Below are 20,095 nucleotides of genomic sequence, written 5' to 3'. Positions count from 1 at the left end.
GGACAAATGGGGGCGCAAGGGAGGCAGGGACGCAGCCGCAGGAATGGGGAGAGAGCAAAAGCCGAAAAAGTGAAATATCGGCGAAAAATGCAGAAATACAAGGAAAAGGCACATTAAGAGAGACAGAGAGCAGAAAAAGGCAGAAAAAGGCACAAAGGCACAACAAAGAGGAAAAACAGCACAAATAATAAAAAGGCAACAAAGAGGAAAAACTGCACAAATAACAAAATACAGATTACAGGACGCACACACAATACTTACGGCAACCACTAGACACCAGGGATGAGGCGCAGGCGGTGCCTGCGGGTGGTGGAGGGCCTCGAACTCGCAGCAGCAGCGAGGGCGGGGTTGGGGGCATGGAGGCAGACAGGAGGAGCTGCGCGGCGTGTAGAGTGAATCCCAGCCTTAAGTCAGGTCAGGTTTTGTAAAAAAGACATGTGTTTGAGAAAAGCACGGTAATTCACATGCTAGTATGTGCACCCCAGAATTCAGATATGTGCAAATAACCACTGCTTCTCATCACCTTATCCTGTGCCCATTTTTGAAATACAAAGGTTTTCTTGATATCTATTTTTCAGTCTTTATATTTCAGCAAATGAATTGCTGTATACCCGGTAAATAATGAAAACCCATTGCAAGGTACATCTCATTTATTGTCTATGGGTACCTAGGGTTCTTGGTGAACCTACAAGCCCTATATATCCCCGCAACCAGAAGAGTCAAGCAGAAGTAACAATACATCGCAGGAAAAAGTTGCAGAGTAAAACATGGAGAAAACTGGCTGTTTTTTTACCTCAATTTCAATATATATTTATTTCAGCTGTTATTTTCTGTAGGAAAACCTTGTAGGATCTACACAAATGACCCCCTGATGAATTCTGAATTTTGTCTACTTTTTAGAAATGTTTAGCTTTCTGGGATCCAGCATTGGTTTCACACCCATTTCTGTCACTAACTGGAAGGAGGCTGAAAGCACAAATAAATAATAAAAATGGTGTATGTCCCAGTAAAATGCCAAAATTGTGTGGCAAAATTTGGTTTTCTGATTCAAGTCTGCCTGATCCTGAAAGCCGGGAAGATGGTGATTTTAGCACTGTAAACCCTTTGTTGATGTCTTTTTCAGATACAAAAACCACAAGCCTTCTTCTGCAGCCCTTTTTCCCATTTAAAGAAAAATGAAATTTTCACTGTATTTTGGCTAATTTCTTGTCACCTTCAGGGGAACCCACAAACTCTGGGTACCTCTAGAATTCCTAGGATGTTGGAAAAAAAAGGACACAAATTTGGTGTGGGTAGCTTATGTGGACAAACCTTTATGAGAGCCTAAGCGCGAACTGCCCCAAATAGCCAAAAAAGGTCTGGCACCTGAGGGGGGAAAAGGCCTGGCAGCGAAGGAGTTAATCGAACTGTAAAATCAACCCTATCTACAACAAAACTCAAAAATGCCCAGCACCTTCACGGTTATAGCCATCTCGAAAAAATGTAGCGCGTTACGGCGCGCCATGATTCACAATGGGATTATAAGTACAGTGTGGCATGGCAGGGTTTTAGTTTTTTTTATAAAGAATACAGAGGGGCACCCACAGTATTTGCACAAGAGTATAATAAATAATGTCAGGATTCAGGGTGTTTTAGAAAACTTCACGAGAGCGAAGAGTGGGGCACTACTTTTTGAATGCTGTGGAGAATACCAGAATTAGAGGTGTCAATAAACAATACTGTGTAGTATGAGAGAATTAGGGATGTCAATAAACAGAATTAAGGTTGTCTACGATAGAATATAATAGAATATCACTGGGTTCAGTGTGTTTGAGACAGAGTACAAAGAGGTTTAGAAGAATGCATGGTGCTGAAGATAGTATTGAGTCAAAATAATAAACAAAAGGTTTGGACATTATGGTTAAAAAACACAGGGGCATATTTACTAGCCCCTAGTGCCACCTTGCGCCGCCCTAGCATCATTTTTTTTTTACACTAAGGCGGCGATAAGGAGGCCTTTCTCCTGCACCGTATTTACAAAGTGGCCCAACGCTTGCATTGCGCCACTTTGCAAATCCTTGTGCTACATTATTCCTGAGCCAGGCATAATGTATGCAAGGGGGACGTTCAGACCCAAGGAGGCCCCAAAAAATGGTGCAGGAAAATGTACATCATTTCACTGCACCATTTTTTCCATAATTTTTAACGCCTAAAATGATTCACCCATTTTAATCAATGGGCATCCCTGAGCTTTGCTGCACTAGCATCTACATTTTTGACACTAGTGGAGCAAAGTGCCATATTAGGGTAAACAATATTGACAGTATTGTCATAACTACCAACATGGTGCGCCCTATTATAAATACGGTGCAACCATGGTGTCATTAGGTGGGGTAGGGGTGACACAATAAAAGTGGCTTATCCGGACCGATGTGCCACTTTCTTGTAAATATGCCCCATAGTTTGAAATCTAAAAGTATGAAAAAGTCAAAGGTTCGAACCATAGAAAAATGTAAAGATTACTTGAAATTTTTATGATTCTGTATGGTTGGTTTCCTTTATGGAAATGTTAGGGTTGCAGTTAGGTTTAAGGTTTGAACGTGTGCTAGGGGACGGGGTACCTTTAAAATTTTAGATAGGTCTACCCCTAGGATAAGGTTAAGGGTTGGAGGAGGGTAGAGGAGAGTTTTAGGGTTGGGATATGGTGATAGAAATAGGGTAAGGCTCAATGTTAGGGATAGGTTAGACTTTGAACGAGGGGGAGATACATATAGGGAAAGTGATCGGGTTATAGGATTAGTGGTAAAGTACTTAACTTCATGGTGTTAGAGAGAGGTGAGCCCAATGGTGAGGATCTTGAAGATCATGGTTAGAGCACCTGAGCTCTACCTTAACCATTTATTTAAAACACTGTAAAAATGTGAAGTCTAGGCCTACAAACTATGGGTCTGATTTATAGCTTGGCAGTATGTGTACTCCATCACAACGGTGACAGAGTATACGTACCACCAAGATAATGCCCGGGTGCACCATAGGTTTAATCATGGCAGAAACTACTCCATCTCTGCCATGATTAAACCCTCCCAACAGCCCTGTGGAGTAAGGCAGAGGCAGACCTGTAATTCTGCCTACCTGATTTAGATGGGTGGATTACATGCCAGTTTTCACTGTCCCTCACCGTCAGAAAAACTGTGGCAGTATGGGGCAGTGAAAACTGCTAATCACTGTCTCGTCACGATTTTGGGATTTTGTTTTAATTATTATTTTTTTTAAACTGTTTGGTGCAGGGCTCCGTCGTGTTGACGGAGCCCTGCACCAAACAGCATTGAAGCAGCCTTAATGGTGGTCCTTGGCAATGCTTTATAAACGACCCCCAGCTTAGCAGTCATTTTTAAATCTGCCATGCAGTCCCTCAACCAAGGTAACAAAGTAATTTACTCCGTCGGCCTAGCTGAACAACGGGCTCTCCACCACGATTTAAATCTGGCCCTATTTTTCTTTTTTAAATGGAAACATTCTTAAAGTGTTAGCAATTGTTAAACCATTATTAAAAATGGAAACAAATGTGACATTTAGGCTTTAACACTAAAGGCCGAACACATGGACTTTATTATGTTTCAAACTGTAGGTCTCACCACTAAAGTCTCAAAGTAGAGCAATCTTTAAGATGAAGGTAAAGGTGAGTCCATCCTTACAGTAGCAGGATAACATGCTTCGGCCACTATTGAAAAACATCGGTCAAAGGAAGGTATTAAGGGCCATATTTATACTTTTTGACACAAAACTGCGCTAACGCAGTTTTGCGCCCAAAAAATTAGCGCCGGCTAACGCCATTCTGAAGCGCCATGCGGGCGCCGTATTTATTGAATGGCGTTAGCCGGCGTTAGCCGACCGGCGCTGCCTGGTGTGCGTGAAAAAAAACGACGTACACCAGGCAGCGCCGGCGTAGGGAAAAATGGCGTTTGGGCGTCCAAAAATGGGGCAAGTCAGGCTGAGGCAAAAAAATCATCTTAACCCGATTTGTGCCATTTTTTTTTGGCGCCCAGACGCCATTAACATGACTCCTGTCTTAGCAAAGACAGGAGTCATGCCCCCTTGCCCAATGGCCATGCCCAGGGGACTTCTGTCCCTGGGCATGGTCATTGGGCATAGTGGCATGTAGGGGGGCACAAATCAGGCCCCCCTATGCCACAAATTTTTTTTATAAAAAATACTTACCACAACTTACCTTTTCTTCCCTGGGATGGGTCCCTCCATCCTTGGGTGTCCTCCTGGGGTGGGCAAGGGTGGCAGGGGGTGTCCCTGGGGGCAGGGGAGGGCACCTCTGGGCTCATTCTGAGCCCACAGGTCCCTTAACGCCTGCCCTGACCCAGGCGTTAAAAAGAGGCGCAAATGCGGGGTTTTTTGCCCCGCCCACTCCCGGGCGTCATTTTTGCCCGGGAGTATAAATACCACGCACATGCCTGGGAGTCATTTTTTAAGACGGGAACGCCTACCTTGCATCTCATGAACGAAAGGAAGGTGTTCACGCCAAAAAATGACTCTAACTCCATGAACTTTGGCGCTAGACGCGTCTAACGCCAAAGTATAAATATGGAGTTAGTTTTGCGTCGAAAAAAACGACGCAAATTCGGCGCAAACGGAGTATAAATATGCCCCTAAGTTCATAACAGATTGTTTGATTAATGCCTGGTTTACCTGCACAACTTATCAATGAGACACAAGGCTGCTAGCACCATTTAGTTTAGCAAGAGCTGTACCTACTCCAGCCATGTCCAGTGTTGGTCCGAAAAGGCAGAATCTATTCACTGGGCAGGAAGAACTCTATATAGAGGCCCTTAATTTTGTCCTCCTGGGCTGTCATCCATCATGTGCACAAGTACAAAGTACTGCAACGTTTGACCACATTTGCAGAATAAATACCTCTGGAAAGTTGAGTTCCACATAAAATTATTTTCTATTGTAGGGATATCTTTGGGATATTTGAGTGATATGTCATATTAGATGCTGGCCGATGGTCGACCAGTGCCTGCTGTAGACTGCGCTTCTTTTCCCTCCCCCACTTATAGCAACAGAACGCCTTTTGGTATACCCAGTGATGACAACATCCATAAGATAACATAACATAACATTAGATAACATATTATACTAGGCTAATAGGTCATTTTCTGTCTGCTCATGCCAGCTTGCCATTGCCAAGCTGGTTACAGGGTCAGATACCCAGAAGGCAGTCTCAAAAATATTTTTAAAAAGGACTTCGAATCTGGGTTAGTGATAAAAATCACTGGATGTCTTTAGTCACTTACGTTGACAATATCCCATCATCACAGCACCATGCGATCGGTCACATATGAGTTCCACTAGAAATTGTCCCGCCATTCTTAACAAGACGGAACTTCAGCATTGTGTTCAATCTAAGAATGTACATTGGAAATGTTCAGCTGTACCCCTGTCAGGACAGTGGGATACCAAGTACTAATTGTACACAAAATGTTGGCCTCATCCCTTTACACACAACCACGAGTGAATTCTTTGAAAAGTAGCAAAATCAACAAAATTTATAGGCCCAGATTTATGAAAAAGTGTCTCATCAGCTCTGTGCATCACTTCTTCTGCGCCCCCCTACCGGCACCTAAAGACACCATGGTGGCGCCGTATTTAACATACGGCGCCACCATGATGGCAATTAGAACAATAGCGTCAAAAAAATTTACGCTATTGTGGCGCTTTGCTACACTTGAGTCAAAAATTGTGACGACTGTGTGGTATTGTGTTAAAAATAAGAAAGAAAAAAACTTTCATGTATTTAAAATGTATCAGATAATTTGTGTAATTGTACTTTTGTTTTCCTTGCTCTTTGTTTACTTTTGTCGTGTAACATGTTATCTTCCAGCTGCCCCTGCTCCAACAACGGTACTGCCTGGAATGTGTGGAGTTGGCAGTTGGTGAAGGAGCAGAGCAGGAGTGGCTGGAGTTTCTTTCCTTCCTTCAGATCTTGATTAATAAATACGGATTGCAGCTTTCCTTCCGTTTTTTTTATATATCATCTACTTCAGTTTTGGCGACGAGGATGGGATCCGAACCCACGTGTGCAAAGCAGGCAAAGGAGTGTATTGGTGGCCAGGTATGGATTTAACTATTGAAAGAAAAGTGCGAGATTGCGTGGAGTGTAATGCTGCAGATAAATCGTTGAAAATTAAAACTCAACCTATGATACTAAAAAAAAAAACCTAATGAAGTGTGGGACTTAGTATCCATTGATATCTTGGGACTGTTGAACTATAAATCGCATTCAAAATTTGTCCTAGTTCTCATGGATGAATTTTCTAGGTGGCTAGAAATCATGATCTCCTCAGAGGTGTCCTCTTTGACTGTTGTAGAATTTCTCACGGACGTATTTAGCAAAGAGAGTAATCCTAGATCCATCTTGACTGATAATGGGGTTCAATTCACATCTAAACTTATGTGTGAGTTTCTGAGGAAAAGAGGGATTCTGCATAAAAAGAGTGTCTTGTATCATCCTGAAACCAATGGGATGGTGGAACGCTTCAACAGGACGTTAAAGGAGACCATCCAGTTGGCAATCACATTTAGGGTGTGATTGGGAATTCATGATTAAGAAGAAGGTTGAGGACTATAGGTTCACGCCACACACTAGCACTGGCCAATCCCCTTTTGTCATGTTCAAGAAACGTATACCACATACGATGGTATATCCTCCGTGGGTTAAGGTTTACACTAAGGAACAACTCAATTATGAAGGTCGGAGAGATTCACAGTGAGCAAACATTTGTCTTGTCAGGAGAAAAGAAAACAAGAGTTTGACATGAGGAAATCTGTAAAAGAGTTGCATTTTGGAGTGGGTGATTTGGTTAAGGTCAGGTTGCCTGGAAGAACTAGTGGAAGGCAGTCTCACTTTAGTAGAGTTTTTAAGATTATTGAAGTTTACAGAGGTGCTGTTAAGTTGGATGATGGTTGTGTGTGGAATCTCAATAGGATTGTCAAAGTTAAATAATGTATATTTGTATATATATGTTTATTTTTCTGGAAGAGGAAGGTGGTGTGGTATTGTGTTAAAAATAAGAAAGAAAAAAACTTTAATGTATTTAAAATGTATCAGATAATTTGTGTAATTGTACTTTTGTTTTCCTTGCTCTTTGTTTACTTTTGTCGTGTAACATGCTATCTTCCAGTTGCCCCTGCTCCAACAACGGTACTGCCTGGAATGTGGGGAGTTGGCAGTTGGTGAAGGAGCACAGCAGGAGTGGCTGAAGTTTCTTTCCTTCCTTCAGATCTTGATTAATAAATACGGATTGCAGCTTTCCTTCCGTGTTTTTTATATATCATCTACTTCAGACTGTGAAGCAATGTGCATGGAGGCCCATTGATTAAAATGGGTGAGTCATTTGAACACCTGCTCTACGAGGCGTTAAAAATGACAGAAAAATGGTGCAGTGAAATCTGTTGAATTTCACTGTACCATTTTTTTCGGGCATCCTAGTGCCAGAAAGCCCCCTTGTATACGCTAAGCTTGGCGCAGGCATAATGTGGCAGAAGTGGTTGCAAAGTGGTGCAATGCATTCCATCTTGACGCCACATTTGCGGAAAAAAATGACACAAATGTAGCACAAGGCGGCAATAAGGGCTTCTTAAATCTAGCCCATAGCCTCTTGGTCGACATAACTCAAAATGCACTACGTGATAAAATGATCAATTTTGCTTCACAGACTTTGCTCAGCTTTGCCAGACATCCCTTCTCTTGCTTCTAGCATTATGTTGGATGGCTCCTAACAAAAACAAGGTGCTGTTTAATCTGCTAACAGTAGTGTTCAAGATCATACTTGAAGCTGCACACCATATACGAATGCTGTGTTCCTACACACCAGCATGCAACTATCAAAATCTCCCATACTGGACTTGCTCCATTCCAGATTACGATTTAAGCTCCAACCAATCACTTACAATTCTCTTCCTCATGATATTCCTAAACACACCTTCCTTTAAGGAGATAGCTATTTGTCCAGCTGCTGGGAAAATAGTACCGAATCCCTGTTATTTAGCCAGCAACCGGCTAAACATTTGAAACTTAATTATTTATCCGTCTGAATGCCATATAGTAGAGAACACAGGTAGTGAGCATGGTATTTGACCAGCGTCTGGATAAATAGTGTGAGGGAGGTCTTTATAAAGCTGCTCATTATTAACTCCAGGCAATGGCAGGTTGGTGGTCGTCTTGTAAAGTGGTGCATGAAAGTTTGTGAAGCACTTAAAATTAAGTGCATATAGAAAGGTATGTGCAAAAGTAAGTGCACAAATTAAGCTGTTTTGAACAGATAACAAAGGTGAAGTCAATGTAAAGAAATTCATTTATGTTAATACAGTATTAAAACAAAAAATGTAGGACTTAAACTTCTGTTTCGGGAGCTTCAGGAGGGGGCACACAACTAGCTTGTGCTGCAATTTGGGAGTATCTGTTACCTGCAAAGAATATTGAGTATGTTTTAATGCATCTTACATAAATGTTTCCTTCACTCATAAGAATACATTGTCTTTTTTAATATTCATAAGCCTCTTTTTGATGTTTTTTTAGAGATAGGTTCATACTGGCATCTTGTTGAAGCCTATGTACAACTATAGGACTTCTTTCAAGGGGGATGTGTGCTGGAGCGCACACAGAGGTCTTCTTCCCGCCTCAGCTTCAGAAACTGCACATGCTCTGGTGAGACACCACAACTCGACCTACACTAGAGGTTGACAGGATCTTTGGACTCAGTGAGGAGTTTGGCAATCTGATTTATTCAACACAGATCAATAACATGAGACACATAAACAATTTTAAACACCATGACCAATTTGACCACAGAAATCAAAACTCCGAACTGAATCAAGTTGCACAGCTTTATTACAACCACAGAGCCATAACGTAAATGGTGCGCAAAACTAAGTTACAAACATACATGAAAACCATAGGCTGACCAAAACGTCTAAAGGGATTAAGCCTACTAAACATCAATACTATAAAACACTTCAAGAGCATAACACAAATTAACAGAACTGTAATATGCACATCAAAGCCAGATTTCAAAGCAGATGACCGTGACATCAGTAAATCATCAAACTCAATAACAATCAGTTTCCAGTCGGGGCCATCCTTATCTCTAATACGAATTTGGACTTGCATGTGTGGGAACGGGCTAGCATATGTGGACAAAACATAAAAAGAAGAGACAAAAATAATTTGGAAAATTATCTAACTAGGGTAACTCGATATAAAAATGCACTGGTGTAATCATCTAAACTGAAAGGGAAATAAGAAAAACCACAGTGCAGATGATATCCCTTTCCTCATGGGAGAGCACTCACAGCTTCTCAGCATCAGTAGACCGCAGCATCAGGTGCAGTGCAGAACATGGGCTGCAAATAGGGCAAGATAGCAGTTCAGAATTTATTGGGCATATTAATACTGAACAGCATAAGTAGATGGGGCAAAGAGAAAGGATGAGTTTAACTCCAGACAAGAGACTGGGATCCTCTCAAATTGTGAGGTTTCTAGGGATTCAGTGGAATCACGGAAATAGAGAGGAGTTGCTACAGGCAAAACAAAAGATTTTGGAGTTTGCCACTCCCCGCACTAAGCAAGAGACATAGAGATTCATGGGATTGTTTGATTTTTGGAGACAGTATGTCCCTCATTTGAGTCAAATCTTTTTTTTTTTGTGTTGTAATTTTTTATTCAGAAAACCAATAAGACACTACATAGTCCTTCCACCATGCAAATTATACGAGACTGGCAGTACAAATACAGCAGTTCAAAAATGCAAAATTGCAAAAGTACAGAAACATATGAGCATTCTATCAGGTGCAGGTGAACACAAAAATCCAACATGTCCTGTAACAGATCAGAGTCTCATTGGAACAGCAGGTGCGATTAGCCGAAACGCAGTGTGTGACGCCTCCCGTACTCCACCCCATGCCCAGTCTGAATGAGGTGCAGAGCCTTCAGGAATCAGGGTAAGACGCTGCCAATTGACCTTTCTCAGAACCACCCGAAGCTCTATTGTGTTTTGTCTAGGCCCAGATAGAATTAAGCATATCTTGGAGTAGTGCTCTGGCCCTCAAGGGCTTCTGAGCCTACAAATGCGGGGATGGGTAATAGAGGGGGGGGTTCTGTATATGCATATTTCGTAAGGATATTGGTGTAATACCATGGATCCTCAGGAATGGGGGTTGTGAGCCAACGGCGGGTAGGAAGAGCCAGGACGGTAGAAGGAAGGATATAACGAACCAACAGGAGAAAGAAGGAGGGGGAGGGGGAGGGAAGAAGAAAGAGAAAGAGTCTGCAGAGGACGCGCAGGGTAGCAGGGGTGGGGATGGGAGAGGGGAAGGGGTGCAAGGGGGAGAACCAGGATGTCGGGAAGGCGGGAGAAGTCCGGTGGGGGGGAGGGAGAGAAGGGAAGTGCTGAGCAAAGGATAAAGGCTACGGTGGTCTTATAATGTGCCGCGGGTGTGTATCAAAGGATAATATGGTATACAGTGATGGTAAAGGGGAGTGGGGGGAGAGAGGAGGAGGGGAGGAGCTAAGAATGAGGGAGGTAGCAGGAAGCAAGGGTACTCGTCTATACTTGGTCCAAAGTTAAGAAAAGGGAGGAAAGTAGTAGAGCGGAGGCGAGAGTGAGAAGGTGAAAGTAAAAGTGGAAGTGGAAGCGGAAAGAGCAAAGTGACCTGGGGGGATAATGAAAGGAAAAAAAAAAGGGTGGGTGGGTGAAGGAGAAGTGGTGCGGCCACTTGTCTAAATATAGCAAATATATATATTCACATATTATATTACATTAAATTATATTATTTTATATGAGGTGTGGCGGGTGTTGCACATGTATGTGTGTAGCTCCCGAGTGGGGGGAATCGCTGCGATGCACCCTGGAACAAGCCATTTGTAATGGAGCGATCAGTCCAGCGGTGCTGAGAGGAAAGAGGCCCACGGTTGAAGGAATACCTCCATCCTGTCCTGAAGACTATAGATAATCCGTTCAAGAGAGGCAGCTTGATACATTGCAGTGATCCATTCTCCATGGGAAGGGGTAGTTTCCGAGCACCAATGTCTGAGAATACACAATTTGGCCGTGGCCAGTGCTGTGTGTAGCAGACTTTGCTGTGGTCGGGACAGGTCGCGCAGATCACTGGTATCATGCAACAATAAGAGAGAAGGGTGAGGGAGGCCGGCAGGGTTCCCTAAGGGTGCACCCCACCGATCGCCAGAAGGGTTGGATAACAGGGCAATCATGCAAGCTGTGAGGCAGGTCGCAGCGGGTATGGGGACACCGCCAGCAGGAGGCGTGGGGCAGTAACCCTGCTGAACGAAGTTTCTGAGGAGTCCAGTTGTGTTGTGTCTTGAAGAGACTGAATTTAAAGCAAGCATTCCGAGCCCCATGATCCCTTGCCTCAAGCAGATCCGCCCAGTCTTCCAACTCATATTCTGTCTGAAGACATGCCTGCCACTTGTCCTTGCGAGAGACCAAGAGGGGAAGGTAGAATAGATGATGGTTCAGTAGGGCATGCATTACAGATATGACTCCTCGGAAAAGGCCCCAGGTTTCCAAGTAGTGAAGCACTGGGGATTGGGGGAGCTGTCAGGGATGAGTCCCCATGCATCTCCCAAGACAGTGTTTGAGCTGCAGAAAACACCATGAGTGATGGGGGGGGGGGTCAAATTCCTCTCGGAGAGCTGCGAATGATTTTAATTGGCCATCAGTTAGAAGTTAATCAATTCGCAAGAGGCCCTCCTCCCAAACAATAGTATTTCCCCCTATCCTGAAACCTGTGTTGCCCATAATCGGGGCACGATCATGAATCAGGGGATCCACTCCCAATAGGCGGTGTGCATGCTTCCAAGAGTTCCGCATGGCTCTAATCAGGGGATTAAACGGCTGAGGGGGTGTAGGTTCTGAGTTGTAGAGCACATTGAGGCCTGGTAGGGAGTGCGAGAGTGTGAACTCTACCTCCACCCACAGCGGCGGATCCTGGACTCCCAGAAGAAGGAAGGTCTGTTGCGAGAGGTGTAACACAAGGGCATAATGTTCCACTGAGGAGAGACCCAGCCCCCTGCACCCACGTCGGGCGAGTAGTGTGGTCCTAGGTAGTCGGGGGCATAGCGTCCCCCAGACAAAGGCTCGAATGCGATGATCTGTCTCTCTGAGGAGAGTCAAGGGGATCTGTAGAGGCAGCATGCCAAGAACATAGAGGAATCTCAGCAGTATCACCATGCGCATCACCTGCGCTCTGCCCCACATAGAGAGACCCAGATGTGTCCATTTATTGAAATCTCTTTTCATGCTGGCTAACAGCGGGTCCAGGTTGTCAGCCACCATTTTCTCCAATCCTCTGTTGATATGGATGCCGAGATATTGTAGACGCGACTGCTTCCACCGGACCGGGAGGCTCTGCACCAGCGCACTTACTGTCACAGGGGACAAGGGCAACGCCTCGCTCTTGTCCCAGGTAATCCTGTAACCCGAGTTCAAATTCAGTTAAGATGGTTTGGAGTGCCGGCAGGGACTTAGCTAAGTCGATGAGAGTTAGTAAGATATCGTTGGCATAAAGGTAAATGGGGGAGCTACCGCCAGGGATGGGCACTCGATGTACAGATCACTGCCGCTAAGGGTTCCACAGCCAGCAAAAATAGTAACGGCGATAGGAGGCAGCCCTGACGGGTCCCTCTCCTAATGGAAAAGATGTCGGATAGGAACCCGCCGCTATTGACCTGTGCTGTTGGCGAGTCATATAACAAAAGCACCTTATTGAAAAAGCTAGTCCCAAGGCCAAATCGTTATAGAGTTTCAAAGAGGTACCATCACTCTGTATGATCAAACGCCTTTTTGGCGTCCAGGGAGCGAGCAAGGGCCTCCTACCGGGAGTCTGGTGTTGCCCAGAGAGCATGGAGCAAGGTGCGTAAGTGATTCCTAGAAGATCGCCGGGTACGAAACCCACCAGTGTATGAGGGAGGGGATGACCTTCTTAAGGCGGGCCGCTAGAATTCCCACCAGTATTTTGACGTCTCCCTTGAGGAGGTATATAGGACGGTAGCTGCCGCAAAGGAGGTGGTCCTAACCAGGTTTGGGTAATACTATTATGGAGGCTTTGTTGGAGAGGTGGTATAATGAACCCGACTGATCCGCCCCACGGAAGGCCTCAAATAGGGCGTTGATCGTATCCGCCCCTGTCCATTTGTGGGATTCTGTCGAGAATCCATCCTCTCCGGGGGCTTTGTGGTAAGGAAGTTTGGCTATCGGCTTGTTAGATCTCTTCTTTACTGATGCCCCCGTCCAGTAGAGCCCTCCAAGCCTCCAAGAGACTAGGTAGGTTTGCCTTCTCAAAGAAGGTGGTCAACTTATCCTAATCTTCTACTGTTTCGGGGGTGTAAAGGGTTTGTTAAAAGCAACCAAATTCGTCTGCGATTGCTTGGGGGTGTGTAATAAACTTGCCATCAGTGCATGCAAGGCCGTGATGGCCAGCGCCGCCTCTCTTTGGTGTAGCTGAACAGCCAATAATCTTCCTGCCTTCTCTCTATGCTCATAGTGGTGACCTTTCAGTCACTGTAGTGCGTATTCCGCTTGCGATGTAAAGAGAGCATTAAGCTCCATTTTGGCTTGTTCCAGGCAGTGATGGATGGTAAAGGAGGGAGTCAGGGTGTATTCACGGGTAGTCTGGGCTATACAGTCTTTCAGAGCTCGTTGGTTGTCACGCCTCTGGGCATTAGCAATGGCAGCATCCCTCATGAGTTGTCCCCGTATCGTCGCCTTCGCTGCAGCCCATACCAATTGGGGTGAGGGGACCGAGCCCCTGTTGTTGAGCAAATAAGTGGCAACGTGGGATCGGAGTTGCTCCTTCCCCCTCGGTGTCTGATCTCTAGAAGTCTGAAACCACCAGGGCTTACGTCCCGGAGACGCCAACCCCAACTCTAGGGCCATTAAGACCGGGGAGTGGTCAGACAATGCGGCTGGTAAGATCTGGGACTCCCTGACCGTATGTAACACCCTGTGAGTGATGAGGAAGTAATCTAGTCTGGATTGGGTCCCGTGAACTAGTGAGACAAAAGTGTATTCACATCTGAGTCAAATCTTAACCCTTTGGCACAAAGGGACAAGAAAAAAACCATAAATTTGAATGGAGGGAAGAGCAGCAGTGTACGTGTGATTTGGCAAAAGAAGCAATTCAACAGGCTTTAGACTTGTGGCCAGTGCAGAAAGGAGACACTGAGTTGCATGTAACTGTCCAGGGACAATATGTAAATTGGAGCAGGTGGCAAAAGCAGGGAAGAACAAGGGTGCCCCTGGAATTCTGAACTAAAAAATGATCTGATGTGACTCTGAAAAACTGGGGAGACTATTTAAATGAAGCCCTCCAGATTCTGAATAACAGACCATTACAAAATGCTGAAACACTCCGATACAACCACATGTGGCCACCAACACCATCATGTACTGGGAAATAAAACCTGGAGCTTCAGCACCTTACAGAGCCACACCAGACCAGAATTTGCAGGTCTTGACCTACATGCTTACAAAATTGCCCAACCTGTCCTAATACCAGTGTATGGATGATTGATGAGGAAGGGGACTGCCCCAGCCCTTCTGACAGTAGTTTAGTTTAGTTTTATGGACTTATAAAGCGCATAGTTACCCTAAGGCATCCCAGTGCTGACATAACATGACTACTACCAAAGACAAGGAAGATCCAGAGAAATTAGCTACAGAAAAGGATAGTTTTTAGTTTCTTCCTAAAAAGCTGCTCTGAGGGTTCATGACGGAGCTCAGAGGAAAGAGCATTCCAAAGGCGGGCGGCCTTGATGGAAAAGGAATTAGCTCCCCAGGCTCTCTTGAACCGAGAGATATTAACATGTCGGAAGGAAGAAGATCTCAGACTTCTGGAGGGGGCGTAGATAAGGATCCGTTTTCTAAAGAACATCGGACCCTTATCATGGAGAGCCCTGTGAACAATGCACAGGGCTTTAAATTGAATGCGTTGCTTAATAGGGAGTCAGTGGAGTATTGAAAGAGCCGGCTTCGCAGACAGATGTCTGGGAAGATCAGTGAGAAGCCTGGCTGCTGCATTCTGCACTGTCTGCAACTTCTTTATCACATAGGCCGGGGAACTGAGAAACAGAGAGTTCCCGTAGTCAAGGTGGGAAAGAATCAGAGTTTGAACAAGGATTCTTCTGGCCGTGGAGGGTAGAAGGTTAAAAATCTTCCTAAGGACTCTTAAGAGACCAAAACATGTAGAAGAGACTTTTTTAGCTTGAAAATCCATAGTCAAGCGAGAATCCAACCAAAAGCCAAGGCTTTTTACCTGAGCTTTGGGAGGAGGAAGATTGCTAAAAACGTCTGAGTACGATGAGAGGGGGGAGGATGGGGAACCATTACCTAAAACAATAACTTCTGATTTTCCATCATTAAATTTAAGTTTAGATTGAATCATCCAGTCTCCAATGTCCTTCATACAGCAAGAAAGATTGGCTGCGGATAAGTCCTCAGAGCTAGATAGCGATACCACAAGCTGGGTATCGTCAGCATAGGTGGCCAAGGAAAAGTTATAAGGAGCAATCACTTTAGCCAGTGGGGATAGATAAACGTTGAAAAGAGTCGGACTCAGGGAGGAGCCCTGAGGGACTCCACAAGTCAATGGAAAAATCTCAGAGAAAAAGGCTCGATCCAAAACTTGAAAGGATCTTCCTTTAAGAAAGGCAGAGAACCAAGACAGGGCTAAACCTCCTATCCCTAATTCAGAGAGCCTGTAGCAGAAAAGATTATGGTCCACCGTATCAAAAGCTGCGCTAAGATGAAGTAGAATGATGGCCACATAAGCCCCTTGATCCAAAAGTTGACAGGCTGACTCAGTCACCATAAGGAGAGCTGACTCCGTACTATGATGAGCTGTAAAGCCCATTTGAGTAGGGTGGAGGAGCTCATGGCTCTCCAGGTAACTGGTTAATTGAAAGTTAACATGTTTCTCCAGAATTTTTGCTGAGATGGGAAGAAGAGCAATAGGTCTATAATTCTCCAGTAAAGAAGGATCCAGCTTGGGCTTTTTTAGAAGAGGCTTAATAATGGCGTGCTTGAAGGATGGAGGGAGAGAACCTGAAGATAAGGAGTGATTCAGTATTTTTATGAGAGGAGGGACAATAATAACTGAAACCCACGAAAGAATAGCTGGGGGACCGGGGTCAAGGAGAGAGCCCGATTTAATTTTGAGGAGGAAATTGGCTGTTACGGCATCCGTAAGAGGTGCAAAAGCAGTCAGTGAAATTCCAGAAAAAGCGGAGTCCATAGCTTGATCTTCTAAGGACTCCTGGGGAAGGGAGGAAGAGAACCCAGAATATATCTTGATGACTTTATCATGGAAATAAGATGCCAAACGGTTACTATATTCAATGGAGGCCTCTGTGGGTGGGGCTTGCATAGGGGTTATGGTGAGATCTTTAAAAATCTGAAAAAAATTTCCTTCTGTGAGCAGGAAGAGTTTTCTATTTTAATGCCATAGTAAGTGGACTGGGCGGCTTTAATATTTTGGTGATAAAGTCTGATGGATTGCCTATAAACTTCTCTAGCAGAGGGGCTGTAGTTCTTTCTCCAGATTCTTTGTAATTTTTTACATTTCTTTCTCAATTCTAATAAGAAAGGAGAGAACCAGGGTTTAGCCTTATGGGATAGTTTATTTACTCTTGATTTAATAGGCAGAATACCATCCAAAGAGGAGGAAATCCACTCATCAAATGAATCTGCAGAGGCAGGGAAGCTATTGAACCTAAGGGAGGCATGGAGAGCAGCACGCCACTCACTGGAAACCAGCTTTGATCAGATGTGTCCGGAGGTTAAAGAGCTAGATTGCAGATCTCCCATGGCATTATAGGAAAAAGAAAATGATAGGAGGGAGTGATCTGTCTGTCCAAGTTAGAGGCAAAGGAGCCAGGGCAGTAAGATCAAGGGAATTGCTGAATATAAGGTCCAGAGTATGGCCTTTAATGTGAGTGGGTCCAATTACATGTTGAGTTAAGTCAAGCGCAGTGAGAGAAGCTAATAGTGATTTAGCTTGAGGACAGTCTTCATTATCAAGATGGATATTGAAATCCCCAAGGATAGTAAAATTAGGGGATTTACAAATGAGACTGGCTACAACCTCAGGTAAAGTATCTAAAAAGCGAGTACCAGGTCCCGGAGGCCGATAGAGAAGCATTCCAGAGAAAGTAAAAGTGGGCCACAGATAAAGAGAGAAAGTTAAACTTTCACAGTCTGGAATGTCGAAGGATGATGTGACGCACCTAAAGGTGTTTTTATAAATAATGGCTATACCGCCACCTCTTGCAAGGGGTCGATCCACGTGTGCCATAGAGTAAGTAGAGGGTAAAGAATTGTAGATATCCACTGCAGAGTCATCACCCAACCAAGTTTCATTAAGAAACAGGGCATCAGGAGAAAGGTCTTCTAAAAGAGTATAAATATGTAAAGAGTGAGCTGGCAGAGAACGACAGTTAAGCAACAGCATTTTGCCCTTTTGGGGAGAAGGGGTGCCAGAGGGTAAGGAAAACATGGGAGGCCAAGAACAGCTAGAGCAGAAAGGAGAGGTGTGGGGCCCAGAAGTACCTAAAAGGGATGGACAGAATCCTGTATTTCTCAGTGCCTGGAGCTGCGAGGAAGAATAACCTAACCTATTTCTAGTAAAAAGAGCAGCATCTTTGGGCTCTGGGCACTTCGGGGCACGGACGGGCGCAGATGGGCTTGCCTTTGGCGTGCCAGCAGCGCGCCAGTGGTACGGCCGGCGTCCGTCCGGCATTAAATGCACCGAGGAAGCCAAACGAGGCTCAGAGGACTGAGCAACTAGACCGCTAACCAAAACGGCGGTCTAGCAAGTCCCAACCAGGAAGAGGAAAAAAATTTAGCTACCGGTAGCCACTGAACACGGGCTCCGATGCTCCAATAAAACAAGAATTATGCCCCCAACAACAAGTTATTTCCTAAAAGAAAAATTCCTTTCTAAAAAAGTAACCCGCGGCACAAAAGAAAGAAGGTAAAAACATAGAACCTTCTAAAAACGGGGGGAAAAACAACAATATCAATTGAAATCACACAGTAGGGAAATTATCAATTCGGCAGCTAAAATAATGTGTTATCGGTAAAAAGATAAAAAATGCTCAGAGAGTCCTGTTATGTTGCCCGGCCGGCGTCCGTCCGGCATTAAATGCACCGAGGAAGGCAAACGAGGCTCAGAGGACTGAGCAACTAGACCGCTAACCAAAATGGCGGTCTAGCAAATCCCAACCAGGAAGAGGAAAACAACGGAGCTACCGGTAGCCACTGAACACGGGCTCCGATGCTCCAATAAAACAAGAATTATGCCCCCAACAACAAGTTATTTCCTAAAAGAAAAATTCCTTTCTAAAAAAGTAACCACCGGCAAAAAGAAGGAAGGTAAAAACATATAACCTTCTAAAAACAGGGGGAAAAACAACAATACATGGAGAGGGAGGTTTCGGTTCAACCGACAAAAACCCTGTTGCTAAGGTGTGGGTGGAACCCTCAAATGGCCCTCTAGAACTTGCAAAAATTATAGTCAAGGGCCCCAATAATGTACTGCTGATCATGAAACTAGGAAATGGAAAATGGGAACACATCCCAACTGACAAATGTTATTTGCAAGAAAGATCATACTTGTTTATTTTACAGCTCATACTACAGCTTGCCTCTGTCCATGAGTGCGCTGTGTGGTCTCCCTTTGGGCGTGTGCATGTGGGGCCGGGAGGGACCCAACATCCCCAACTTCTACCTGATTGATCGATCACATTACGCAACACCCCTGCTGCTTTTGAAGGGCAATACCTATAGATCCATTTGGCGCATGGTGTGCTTCACATATCAAAGTCTTCCATGGGAATAATGCAGAGTAACACGGATGTCCTATCAACTTGTTTGATTGCAATTCGAATGGAGCCAACCAGATGCATGTTATCACCTGGTGACCGCTGCCAGTCACATTTAAGTATTTTTAAGTTGCCAGTTGGCTGACTATTCTCTTAGGGGAACCTCACTTTTACTTACATTCCAGCGAACATTACAGGTGGACCGTGCACCTTTACATGATTAGGACTCATGATGTTTCCATCTAACTCTATACCGACTTGTTATCCAAGAGACACTATTCAATTAAGTGAAGACTTTGATGCAGACATTCAATTATTATCCCCGTCAGAATATATAAGTTTAAGTCTTTCTATTATAGGTGTGTCTGGTTTAGCTGTTCATAGTACCTGAATGATCAATAGGTTAGCATGACTAATGGTTAAAAAATATTATTTACACTTCTATTGCTTTATAGTGATTGCTCTTATTAATTCATTAGGTTGCTGTGTAAAATTCATACCTAATTTGCTTCTAATGCTTTAAAAGAAAAAAAAGAGAGAAGCTGATTTTAGGACTATAGGGTATATGACTCCTTGGTCAAAAGGGTGGAGTGTAATGATATTTGTGTTTTGACCACTGACTCCACGTTGCACTTAGCCTAGCAGTACACCGTCACATTAGTGACCACCAGATTCATTTTGCTTATTGACTTTATTTTAGCATTAACCACCGCCACATTAAAAGCTGCAAGTATTTTTCCATGCCCACGTTATACAATGTGCTTTTTGTTCATGTTTTTATTCTGTGTGTCCGTGTGTTCTTTCCCACCAAGGGCTAGGGCGTAACATGGAGGTGTAAGTCAGTCAGCAAGATAAGGATGTACTAGGATGAAGTTTATGGTACCGGAAGGAACGGTTTAGTTTTGGGAGCGACACCTTCTGACCTGAAGTAGCTTTGAATAACAAGGAGAGAGCAGGGCCTCTCCCCTCTTGCTTGTTTAAAGTATATAAGAGGCCGAGGATTGACAGTGGGAGATTCAGAGACTTCGGTCAGGATTGAGACGTCAAAATGCCTGACTTCCCATGAGGGTCGAAGATCTCTTTGACTTCCACAGTTGACCTTGGAGTCTGCAGTTTGAAGCTATTGAGAGAAAGATGAAGCACAGATAGGCCCCATGGTGATCTATATATATATATACCTATATATATATAGGTATATGTATATTTGCT

The sequence above is a fragment of the Pleurodeles waltl genome, chromosome 7 (assembly GCF_031143425.1).
Source record: "Pleurodeles waltl isolate 20211129_DDA chromosome 7, aPleWal1.hap1.20221129, whole genome shotgun sequence".
Classification (NCBI taxonomy): Eukaryota; Metazoa; Chordata; class Amphibia; order Caudata; family Salamandridae; genus Pleurodeles; species Pleurodeles waltl.
The sequence above is the reverse complement of the archived record's forward strand: the minus strand, read 5'-3'. Positions refer to the sequence as shown.